General features: G+C 35.5%; 1 pseudogene; it reads right to left on the reverse strand.

Annotated features, from left to right (window-relative positions):
• LOC132519084 (retinoic acid receptor RXR-gamma-like) overlaps nt 1-12,093 on the reverse strand; it is a 50,572-nt pseudogene extending 38,479 nt beyond the window's left edge.
• Between the last annotated feature and the right edge of the window lie 307 nt (nt 12,094-12,400).

Genomic DNA, 12,400 nt, shown 5'->3' on the forward strand with positions numbered 1-12,400 from the left:
TTGGTTGTTCTCTCTTCTTTCTTTTTTTAAATTATTTTTAATTTTTTTATTCTTATAATTATTTTTTATTTTAGCAACTTTTTCTTTCTCTTTCTTTCTTCCTTCCTTCCTTTCTTTCTTTCTTTCCCTCCCTTCCTCCCTTCCTTCCTTTCTTTCCCTTCCTTCCTTCCTTTCTTTCTTTCTTTCTCTCTCCCTTTTCTTCTGGACCCAGGTGTCATGGCTGTGCCTTTGTGGTTGGAGAGCCAAGTTCAGAGCATTGGTCCACCAGAGACCTCCCAGCTCCACATAATATCAAACGGTGAAAACTCTCCCAGAAATCTCCATCTCAATGCTAAGACCCAGCTCCACTCAATGACCAGCAAGCTAAAGTGCTAGACACACTAGGCCAAATAATTAGCAAGACAGAAACACAATCCCATCCATTAGCAGAGAGGCTGCCTAAAATCATATTAAGTTCACAGACACCCAAAAAGACACCATCACATGTGGTTCTGCCCACCAGAAAAACAAGATCCAGCCTCATCCACCAGAACACAGGCACCAGTCCCCCCCACCAGGAAGCCTACATAACCCACTGAACCAGACTAACCTACTGGGGGCAGACACCAAAAATAATGGGAACTACGAACCTGCAGCCTGCAAAAAGGAGACCACAAGCACAGTAAGTTAAGCAAAATGAGAAGACAAAGACACACAGAGCAGATGAAGGAGCAAGGTAAAAACCCACCTGACCAAACAAATAAAGAGGAAATAGGCAGTCTACCGGAAAAAGAATTCAGAGTAATGATAGAAAAGATGATCCAAAATCTTGGAAATAGAATGGAGAAAATAAAAGAAACACTAACAAAGACCTAGAAGAACTAAAGAGCAAACAAACAATGATGAACAACACCATAAATGAAATTAAAAATTCTCTAGAAGGAATCAATAGCAGAATAACTGAGGCAGAAGAACGGATAAGTGACCTGGAAGATAAAATAGTGGAAATAACTGCTACAGAGCAGAATAAAGAAAAAAGAATGAAAAGAACCAAGGACCATCTCAGAGACCTCTGGGACAACATTAAACACAACAACATTCGAATTATAGGAGACCCAAAAAAGGAAGAGAAAAAGAAAGGGTCTGAGCTAATATTTCAAATATTATAGTTGAAAACTTCCTTAACATGGGTAAGGAAATAGTCAAGTCCAGGAAGCGCAGAGAGTCCCATAGAGGATAAACCCAAGGAGAAACACGCCAAGACATATATTAATCAAACTATCAAATATTAAATACAAAGAAAAAATATTAAAAGCAGCAAGGGAAAAACAACAAATAACATACAAGGGAATCCCCATAAGGTTAAGAGCTAATCTTTCCATAGAAACTCTGCAAGCCAGAAGGGAGTGGCAGGACATATTTAAAGTGATGAATGGGAAAAACCTACAACCAAGATTACCCTAACCAGCAAGGATCTCATTCAGATTCGATGGAGAAATTAAAACCTTTACAGACAAGCAAAAGCTAAGAATTCAGCACCACAAAACCAGCTTTGCAAACCAGCTTTGCAATTTGTTGTAGCTGTACAACAAATGCTAAAAGAACTTCTCTAGGGAGGAAACACAAGAGAAGGAAAAAACCTACAATAACAAATCCAAAACAATTAAGAAAATGGTAATAGGAACATACATATCGATAATTACCTTAAGTGTAAATGGATTAAATGCTGCAACCAAAAGACACAGACTGGCTAAATGGATACAGAAACAGGACCTGTATATATGCTGTCTACAAGAGATCCATTTCGGACCTAGAGACACATACAGACGGAAACTGAGGGGATGGGAAAACATATTCCATGCAAATGGAAATCAAAAGAAAGCTGGAGTAACAATTCTCATATCAGACAAAATAGATGTTAAAATAAAGACTATTACAAGAGACAAAGAAGGACACTACATAATGATCAAGGGATTAATCCAAGAAGAAGACATAACAATTGTTAAATATTTATGCACCCAACAGGGGAGCAACTCAATACATAAGGTAAATGCTAACAGCCAAAAATGGGGAAATCGACAGTAACACAATCATAGTAGGGGACTTTAGCACCCCACTTTTACCAATGGACAGATCATTCAATATGAAAATAAATAAGGAAAGAGAAGCTTTACATGATACATTAAACAAGATGGATTTAATTGATATTTATAGGGCATTCCATTCAAAAAACAGAGAATACACTTTCTTCTCAAGTGCTATGGAACATTCTCCAGGATAGATCATATATTGGGTCACAAATCAAGTCTTGGTAAATTTAAGAAAATTGAAATCATATCCAGTATCTTTTCTGACCACAATGTTATGGGACTAGATATCAACTACAGGAAAAAATCTGTAAAAAATATAAACACATGGAGGCTAAACAATACACTACTTAATAATGAAAAGATCACTAAAGAAATCAAAGAAGAATTCAAAATACCTAGAAACAAATGCCAATAAAAACACGACGACCCAAAACCTATGGGATGCAACAAAAGCAGTTGTAAGAGGGAAGGTTATAGCAATACAATCCCACCTCAAGAAACAAGAAACATCTCAAGTAAAAAACCTAACCTTACACCTAAAGCAATTAGAGAAAGAACAAAAACCACCAATGTTAGCAGAAGGGAAGAAATCATAAAGATCAGATCAGAAATAAATGAAAAAGAAATGAAGGAAACTATAGCAAAGATCAACAAAACCAAAAGCTGGTTCTTTGAGAAGATAAACAAAATAGATAAACCATTAGCCAGACTCATCAAGAAAAAAAGGGAGAAGAATCAAATTAATAGAATTAGAAATGAAAAAGGAGAAGTAACAACTGACATTGCAGAAATACAAAGGATCATGAGAAATTACTACAAGCAACTCTATGCCAATAAAATGGACAACCTGGAAGAAATGGACAAATTCTTAGAAAAGCACAACCTTCCGAGACTGAACCAGGAAGAAATAGAAAATATAAACAGACCAATCAAAACACTGAAATTGAGACTGTGATTAAAAATCTTCCAACAAACCAAAGCCCCGGACCAGATGGCTTCACACGCGAATTCTATAAAACAATTAGAGAGGGGTAACACCTATCCTCCTGAAACTCTTTCAATATACAGCAGAAGGAGGAACATTCCCAAACTCATTCTACGAGGCCACCATCACCCTGATATCAAAACCAGACAAAGATGTCACAAAGAAAGAAAACTACAGGCCAATATCACTGATGACCATAGATGCAAAAATCCTCAACAAAATACTAGCAAACAGAATCCAACAGCACATTAAAAGGATCATACACCATGATCAAGTGGGGTTTATCCCAGAAATGCAAGGATTCTTCAATATAGGCAAATCAATCAATGTGATACACCATATTAACAAATTGAAGGAGAAAAACCATATGATCATCTCAATAGATGCAGAAAAAGCTTCTGACAAAATTCAACACCACTTATGATAAAAACCATCCAGAAAGTAGGCATAGAGGGAACTTACCTCAACATAATAGAGGCCATATATGACAAAACCACAGCCAACATCATTTGCAATGGTGTAAAACTGAAACCATTTCCATTAAGTTTAGGAAGAAGACAAGGTTCCCCACTCTCACCACTATTATGCAACATAGTTTTGGAAGTTTTAGCCATAGCAATCAGAGAAGAAAAAGAAACAAAAGGTATCTAAATAGGAAAAGAAGAAGTAAAGCTGTCACTGTTTGCAGATGACATGATACTTACTATACATAGGGAATCCTAAAGACCCTACCAGAAAACTACTAGAGGTAATCAATGAATTTCGTGAAGTAGCAGGATACAAAATTAATGCACAGAAATCTCTTGCATTCCTATACACTAATGGTGAAAAAGCTGAAAGAGAAATTAAAGAAACACTATCATTTACCATTGCAAGAAAAAGAAAAAAATACCCTGGAATAAACCTGCCTAAGGAGACAAAAGACCTGTATGCAGAAAACTGTAAGACACTAATGAAAAAAATTAAAGATGATACAAACAGATGGAGAGATATACCATGTTCTTGGATTGGAAGAATCAACTCTGTGAAAGTGACTATTCTACCCAAAGCAATCTACAGATTCAATGCAATCCTTATCAAAGGACCAATGGCATTTTTCTCAGAACTGGAACAAAAAATTTCACAATTTGTATGGAAACACAAAAGACCCTGAATAGCCCAAGCAATCTTGAGAAAGAGAAACGGAGCTGGAGGAATCAGACCTCCAGACCTCAGACTACACTACAAAGCTACAGTAATCAAGACAGTATGGTACTGCCACAAGAACAGAAATATAGATCAATGCAACAGGATAGAAAGGCCAGAGGTAAACCCACGCACATATGGTCAACTTATTTTTGATAAAGAAGTCAAGAATACACAATGGCGAAAAGACAGCCTCTTCAGTAAGTGGTGTTGGGAAAACTGGACAGCTACATGTTAAAGAAGGCAATTAGAACACTCTTTAACACCATACACAAAAATAAACTCAAAATAGATTAAAGACCTAAATGTAAGGCCAGACACTATAAAACTCTTAAAGGAAAACATAGGCAGAACACTCTATGACATAAACCACAGCAAGATCCTTTTTGACCCACCTCCTAGAGAAAAGGAAATAAAAACAAAAATAAACAAATGGGACCTAACGCAACTTAAAAGCTTTTGCACAGCAAAGGAAACCATAAACAAGACAAAAAGACAACCCTCAGAATGGGAGAAAATATTTTCAAATGAAGCAACTGACAAAGGATTAATCTCCAAAATTTACAAGCAGCTCATGCAGCTCAATATCAAAAAACAAACAGCTCAATCCAAAAATGGGCAGAAGACCTAAATAGTCACTTCTCCAAAGAAGATTTACAGATTGCCAACAAACACATGAAAGAATGCTCAACATCACTAATCACTAGAGAAATGTAAATCAAAACTACAATGAGGTATCATCTCACACCAGTCAGAATGACCATCATAACAAATGTACAAACAATAAAAGCTGGAGAGTGTGTGGAGAAAAGCATACCCTCTTGCACTGTTGGTGGGAATGTAAATTGATACAGTCACTATGGAGAACAATATGGAGGTTCCTTAAAAAACGAAAAGTAGAACTATCATATGACCCAGCAATCCTACTACTGGGCATATACCCTGAGAAAACCATAATTCAAAAAGGGTCATGTATCACAATGTTCACTGCAGCACTATTTACAATAGCCATGACAGGGAAACAACCTAAGTGTCCATCGACAGATGCATGGATAAAGAAGATGTGGCACATATATACAATGGAATATTACTCAGCCATAAAAAGAAATGAAATTGAGTTATTTGTAGTGAGGTGGATCGACCTAGAGTCTGTCATACAGAGTGAAGTATGTCAGAAAGAGAAAAACAAATACCATACGCTAACATATATATATAGAATCTAAAAAAATATTAATATGGTTATGAAGAACCTAGAGGCAGGACAGGAGTAAAGACACACACGTGGAGAATGGACTTGAGGACACAGGGAGGGGGAAGGGTTAGCTGGGACGAAGTGAGAGAGTGGCATGGACTTATATATACTACCAAATATAAAATAGATAGCTAGTGGGAAGCAGCCTCATAGCACAGGGAGATCAGCTCAGTGCTTTGTGACCACCTAGCGGGGTGTGATAGGGAGGGTGTGAGGGAGACACAAGAGGGAGGAGATATGGTGATATATGTATATGTATAGCTGATTTAATTTGTTTTAAAGCAGAAACTAACACACCGTTGTAAAGCAACTTTACTACAATAAAGATGTTAAAGAAAAAAAGAAACCAGTTGCTTGAGTAGTCATTAATATATCAGTGTTTGCATTATATAGGCAGTCTAATCTACATGGTACATTCTTGTAATGAGGCATCTCCCTCATTTATTTAAAAAGTACTATATGGCATACATACAACTGTGAATAAGAAGAAATATTTTCTGATGAAATCTGCTTTGAGTATTTTCAGTAACCTTTAAAACCTGAGGATGTTTTTATCAAAACTTAAAATAAGATCATTAAACAGAGGTAACACTGCCTCCACACTGAAATGGAGATTTCAGCCCTAAATTCAGTGCTGAATAGAATCTTTTTCCAGTTTGTAGTAAATGCCTTATAAAGTTTTGTAGTACTAATATCAACTCTTATTCAGTGGAAGACAGCTCAGTATCATTCAAAGTGGACAATACTAAGTACTATGTATTTTGAGGCCATATTCTTTTACATATTTTAAATTATAAAATATATTTGACTTCAAATTGAATTCAGAAGTAAAGTTTCAAAAATCGGTATAATCATATAAATTCTGTCTTTATCAGCTGTGATGACAAATACAGTCTGCATGCTAAAGGCTTAAATGGAATTGAACTGAGCTTGATGGCAGTCGGGCAGGGGACTAACAAGAATAAAGTAGCAAGCCCAAAAGAAATTCAAGCCACTTCTAAATCCACAAACTACTAGTTTGGCTTGCATCAGCATGCTTTTGTAAATTCTAAGCATAATTGTCGCAGACAAATGTTAGTGTTGTCTTAGCTTCTTAGAACAAGGAACAGCAGGAGGTACGGATTAAGGGGAGCTATTGATACATAGGGGTGGGCTGAATACATTTTTAGCAGGCCAAGTACATATATGTAAACCTAGTGTTTCTGAGAATGGTTTAAAGCTGCAGTGTATATGTGTGTATATATATATATATATATATATATATAAAGATGCAGTATATATATATTTATATATATAAAGCTGCAGTATATATATATATATATATATATATATACACATATATATATACACACACACACAGACACACACACACACACACAGACACATATATAAATGTTTTTATTTCCTTAGATAATAAGATGGGCTAGTGAGATAGTTCCAGGAGAGGAAGGGGTCAGGGAAAGTCTTTTTTTTTTTAATTAATTATTTTTTTTTACAGTAGGTCCTTGTTAGCTACCTGTTTTAAATATAGCAGTGTGTACACATCAATCACAAACTTCCAACCTATCCTTCCCCATTATCCTTCCCCCTGGTAACCATAAGTTCATTCTCTAAGTATGTATGTATGTATGTGTGTGTGTGTGTATATATATATATATATATATATATATATATATATATATATATCATTATTAAACAGAAGAGGGCAAGTATTCAAGATAATTAAAGTGAATGACACACTTTAACAGAATAAACCTGAACCAAAAATTTTTGATGTCAGATATGCTCTTTTTCATGCTGCATAAGTATACATTAGAATATTTTTTTTCTGTAATGAAATAGGTCCCGTTAAATAAAACCCAGATATCTTTAACATTTTCTATTGAAACACCCAAGCTTTACTTTCAATATTCTTCAAGGCACGGTAAGCACATTTCTGAAGCATAAAGAAATAGATTAATGGATACAGACAACTTTAATTAAGCATCAACAATAAATATTTACTGCTCAATTGTACATTTGTGAAGATCAAATGTAAAATGCTTTGAATTTTTAAAAGACCAAGTTTCAAGTCCAAGATTAATTACTTACAGTTTGTGGGAATTCAGAGAAGTAAAGTAAATTAAACCCCTCAGATTAAAATTTGGGCATTATAATAATTATCACATACAGTGGTTGTGAAAATGATATGATCTTCAAGTATTGCCTAAGTCACTAGTAATTGTTTTTATTCAAGGGATTATAAATGTTGAGTAATAAAATCAGGATAAATAAAACATTTGTGCTTGAAGATGTTTGTTTATCTGATTTTTTTCTTAAAGTAGGCAAAGTACAGTTAATAAGGAAAACTATTAAAACTATTGTTTGTGTGATGTAGCAAAGAACACAATTTAAGCATGATCTTTTATAGGCAATGGAAAACATGATCTCTTTAAGGGCAGCAGGCAGCAATAAAGCATTAAAGTTAGGAAAATGAAAGCTTTTGATGAAGTAGAAGGAAAGTGTCAACTATGAAGAAAAATAAACACTTTCTTGTCTAATTAAAAAATAAACATGATAAGTAGCGACAAACTCTATTTTTAAAACAGCCAAAATATAGGACTACAGATTTTGAAAATCACCTCTAATTGTTTAAACTAAGTTGTGATGAGAGACATCATAGCTACCACAAAAAAGGGATTTTCTAATAAGATTTTTTGTTACATTTTTCTCTCAGCAATAATAATAATAATAAATATTACCACATAATGAATGAATGAAGGTATTAAATGAAAACCACTATTCTTTGGAAACTTACTTTACATACCCATTTTTTAAATCACATATATCACACACCAACTCAATGCAACATTAACTAATATTTATAATTATGACAGCAGGAAAAGTCATTAAAACTACTCAATGATAACCTATATGAGAAAAGATTCTAAAAAAGAATGAATATATGTATAAGAAGTATAACTGAATCACTTTGCTGTACACCTGAAACTAACACAACATTTTAAATCAACTATACTTCAATAAAATTACCAAAAAAAAAAAAAGACTCTACAATGGAAAAAGAAAATCTGCTAATTCTCTTCCTGTTAAACTAAGTATGTTTGACCAAGTTCATTGGATGGTTCAGAGAAGGCACTGGCCCACAGACCATATGGCCTGCAGAGATTTTTTAAAAAGGAAATAAACCGTATTATAAATACTTCTGTGACATAAAAAAGTGATTTTGAAAAATTTTTAGGTGTCATGCTCATTGCTATCCAAAAATAGAACTGTCTGTCTACTGCTTTTTAAAAAACTATTTTAATATGCCTAGTTAAGAGAACAGAAATTTAATGTTAGAAAATAAAAATATCAAATGTTGAGCTATTAAGGAAAAGGAAAATGTTGAGCAATTTAAGGAAAAGAACCAGGATTTTGAGTTCAGCTGACTTGATTCCATTCTTGGTTTTGTCTCTGTTAAAGAAAAAAATTATTCTGACACTTGTTAAAATGGTAAGGCAAACTTTATTCCAGACTATTGTGATAAGTGTCAAGACTATAGCAATAGAGGAGAGAGACTGAGCTCTACCGTGAATACAATAAGGAAAAGGGAACACAGTAGAGGAGCAGGTTGGTGGCGGCTGTTGGTGGATGGAAAATTTCTAAGAGGAGACATTAAGAGTAAGGGGAATTCTTGCTAAAGTGACTTGGGATTTTTGCTGAAGGCAGGCCAATGTGGGGCATGAGGAATTTGATCAGATATAGAGGGTAGAGGATTCTCTCTAAACTGGCTTAACAGGGTTCTCACTAAAATTGGACTATGCAGGCCTAGCAGGACTGGGGCCACAGTTTGGTCTGGTTGAGAAGAGGGCTTAGAGGAGCTGAATAAAGTTAGTCAAGGAGAGTCTTTTTCACCACTTATCAGCTGTGTGACCTTCTTAATTTGCCATAACTTTTTAAGCATCAAATTCCACAGCATCAAAACTGGGGCAATATCGATTTCATGAAGTTGTTACGGGGCAGTTTCTTTGGTACTTGTGTTGGCATGCTGGTCCAGCTAGGCATACAGCTTTCCCACACCTGGATTCCACAAGTTCTTAGGCTGGATTTGAGTCAAGAGAAGAGAGATTCTTCTGACCACGGCACCTTACTTCCACAAGAATTTTAATGAAACATTTTTAACCCTCCAGCTTTAGTATTTATGGTTGTTAATATTTTCAAAGATAGAAACCCAACACGATATTTTAAACTCCAGAGACTTAGTGTATATCTCACAGTTGCCCAAAGGTAATGGTAACTTAAATTTCAGTTTTCTACTGAATGAGAAAAAGATTAAGATTCCATTAGGAAAAATGTATTGTATTTCATCTCATCTTCATGAGTTTATAAATGAGTTGAAACACTAAATGATGGTGGAAGAAGTACAATGTTAGGGAACAAACAAAGCTTGTCTTACACGAACAACGTCAAGTCTTAACAAAGTAAAATTAAGGAAGAAAGGTGAGCATACAGTTCTTCTGTGTCACCTCCTGGTCACCATTCATAGGAACTCTCATTAGACTCTCCTTTCACTGAGGAATCAGTGTGAAAGAACACTCAACGTGCATGTGTGTATATGTTTTCATCCATCTGTCATGTATTATATTTTAAAAAGTCATTTTGTTTTCCGAAAACAAAGTCTGGACTAGATGCTTTCAAGCTGACTTTGTAGAGTATAAAATAAAGACATGTAGGTCTCAAGACATCCCATTTTTTAAGGGTAAAACTCTATATTATTTTACCTTCAAATAAAGATTTTATTCTATATTACTTTATTCTTACACAGTAATAGACAAAAAATTAAATTTTATATAAATGTGTATATCTAGCATTTTAAACAATTTATGGCATTTTGCAAATGAGTGAAAGAATTTATCCATGAGAAAGCAAAGTTTTGAGAATATTGTTTTTCTTAATTTTATATATCTAACTTTTTCTCATCTAAACCAATTTTTGACACATGAACAATGGTTAGTAAAATACTGGTTTTATGAATTTGAATGTTATTTTATCTATAAGTTATTCTTATCTAAAAGTGGAGATATCTGTAATACAAATTTTCAACAAAGATCTCCTCAACATTCTCTGTCAGGTTGGGAGAGAGGAAAATTCTAGTAAATAGAGAAATCTTTACGGTCTATTCCCGATCCAATAGTTCAGCTCAAGTAAAAACGCTACCTTTTCTTCTAAATTTCTACAATAGTACTCACATTTTAAATAGTTTTTAAAAAGATTAATTCTCTAATTCCTGTGAATTTATGAAAGATAATAACAATGAGAACAATTACTACCTAATGACTACTTACCATGTTCTAGTCACAGTATTGTACTTATGGTATTCATTTCCCCCCCAAATATCTATATGATAGGTAATATTATTTTTATCTTACAGGTGTGGAAATTTCAGCTTACTACACATAAGAAACTTACCCAAGACTGCACAGTAGCCAGGTGGTGAACTAAAGATTTTAACAAATGTCTAGGTCATTCTTGAGCTCTCTCTTTCCACTATGTAAAACAGCTTTTATAGCTGTAACTTTATAGTTAATTCAGCTTCTGCTGACCAAATTATTAATTGTCGGAGAAAACAACTTATAGTTTTACCCTTGAAAAGTTCTTGTTTTTGTTTTTGCTTTTTGGTTCTTCTGAGGGGTTAATTATTAAGTGAAGCAAGCAAATAGCTTCAGGCAGAAAAGAAAAGAAACTGATATTTTATTCCCAGGAACAAATTAAAAACCCACACTCTCCCTTTGTCACAACGTGCTTCAGTACAGCTTTCTAGCTCAAAAATAAAAGAATAATAAATGTCCTGGATAAAATTCTAACCTGAGGTGATTATTCTGGCTAAATAGGACTTTGGGTCTTGCCTGTGCCTTAAGAAAGGGATCTTAAATTTCTGATGAATGGTTATAGAACCTGCAATGATGCCCAGTTAGCAGATAATTGATGCTTTCCAAAGAAACCAATAGCAGAACAGAGAAAGAAATGCACTTAAAAAAAAAAAAAAAAGATTCCTAGAGTGGCCAAGATGGCAGAGTAGGAAGATCCTGAGCTCACCTCCTCCCACAGGCACTCTAAAATTACAACTATTTACAGAGCAACTATTGATGAGAAAGGCAGAAGACTAGCAGAAAAGATCTTCTACTACTAAAGATATAAAGAAGGAACCACAATGAGACAGGTAGGAGTGCTGAAGATGCGGTATACTCAAGACCCATATACCTGGGTGGGTGACCCACAATTGGGAGGATAATGACAATTTCAGAGAGTCTCCCTAAGGAGCAAGAGGTGTCAGCCCTACATCAAGCTCTCCAGCCCAGGGGTCCTGCACCAGGAAGATGAGATCTCAGAACATGTTATGAAGGCCAGTGGAGCTTACTCTCAGGAGACGCAGAGGGCTATGGGAAATAGAGATTCTACTGCTAAAGGGTACACACAAAATCTCACACACTCTGGACCCAGAGCAGAAACAGTAATTTAAAAGGAGCCTGGATGAGACCCACCTGCTGATCTCGGAGAGCCTCCTGTAGAGGCAGGATGAAACTGGAGCTCACCATAGGGATATAGACACTGGCAGCATCCATCTTTGGGAGCTCATTCTACCGCAAGGACACTGGTGCTGACAAGTACCATTTTGGAATCTTCCCTCTAGCTTATTAGTGATGGGACCCAGCCCTGCCCACCAGCCTGTTGGCACCAGTATTGGGATGCCTCAGGCCAAGCAGCTAACTGGGCAGGGACACAACTCTACCCAACAGCAGGCCAACTGCCCTAAGACCCTCTGAGCCCACAGACATTTTGGGACATGGTCCTGTCCACCATAAAGCCCTAGGACCAAGCCCTGCATACCAGAGCACCAGCAATAGTCCTCGAACCGCCCAGGGACCACAC

This window comes from Lagenorhynchus albirostris, chromosome 4 (genome assembly GCF_949774975.1).
Source record: "Lagenorhynchus albirostris chromosome 4, mLagAlb1.1, whole genome shotgun sequence".
Lineage (NCBI taxonomy): Eukaryota > Metazoa > Chordata > Mammalia > Artiodactyla > Delphinidae > Lagenorhynchus > Lagenorhynchus albirostris.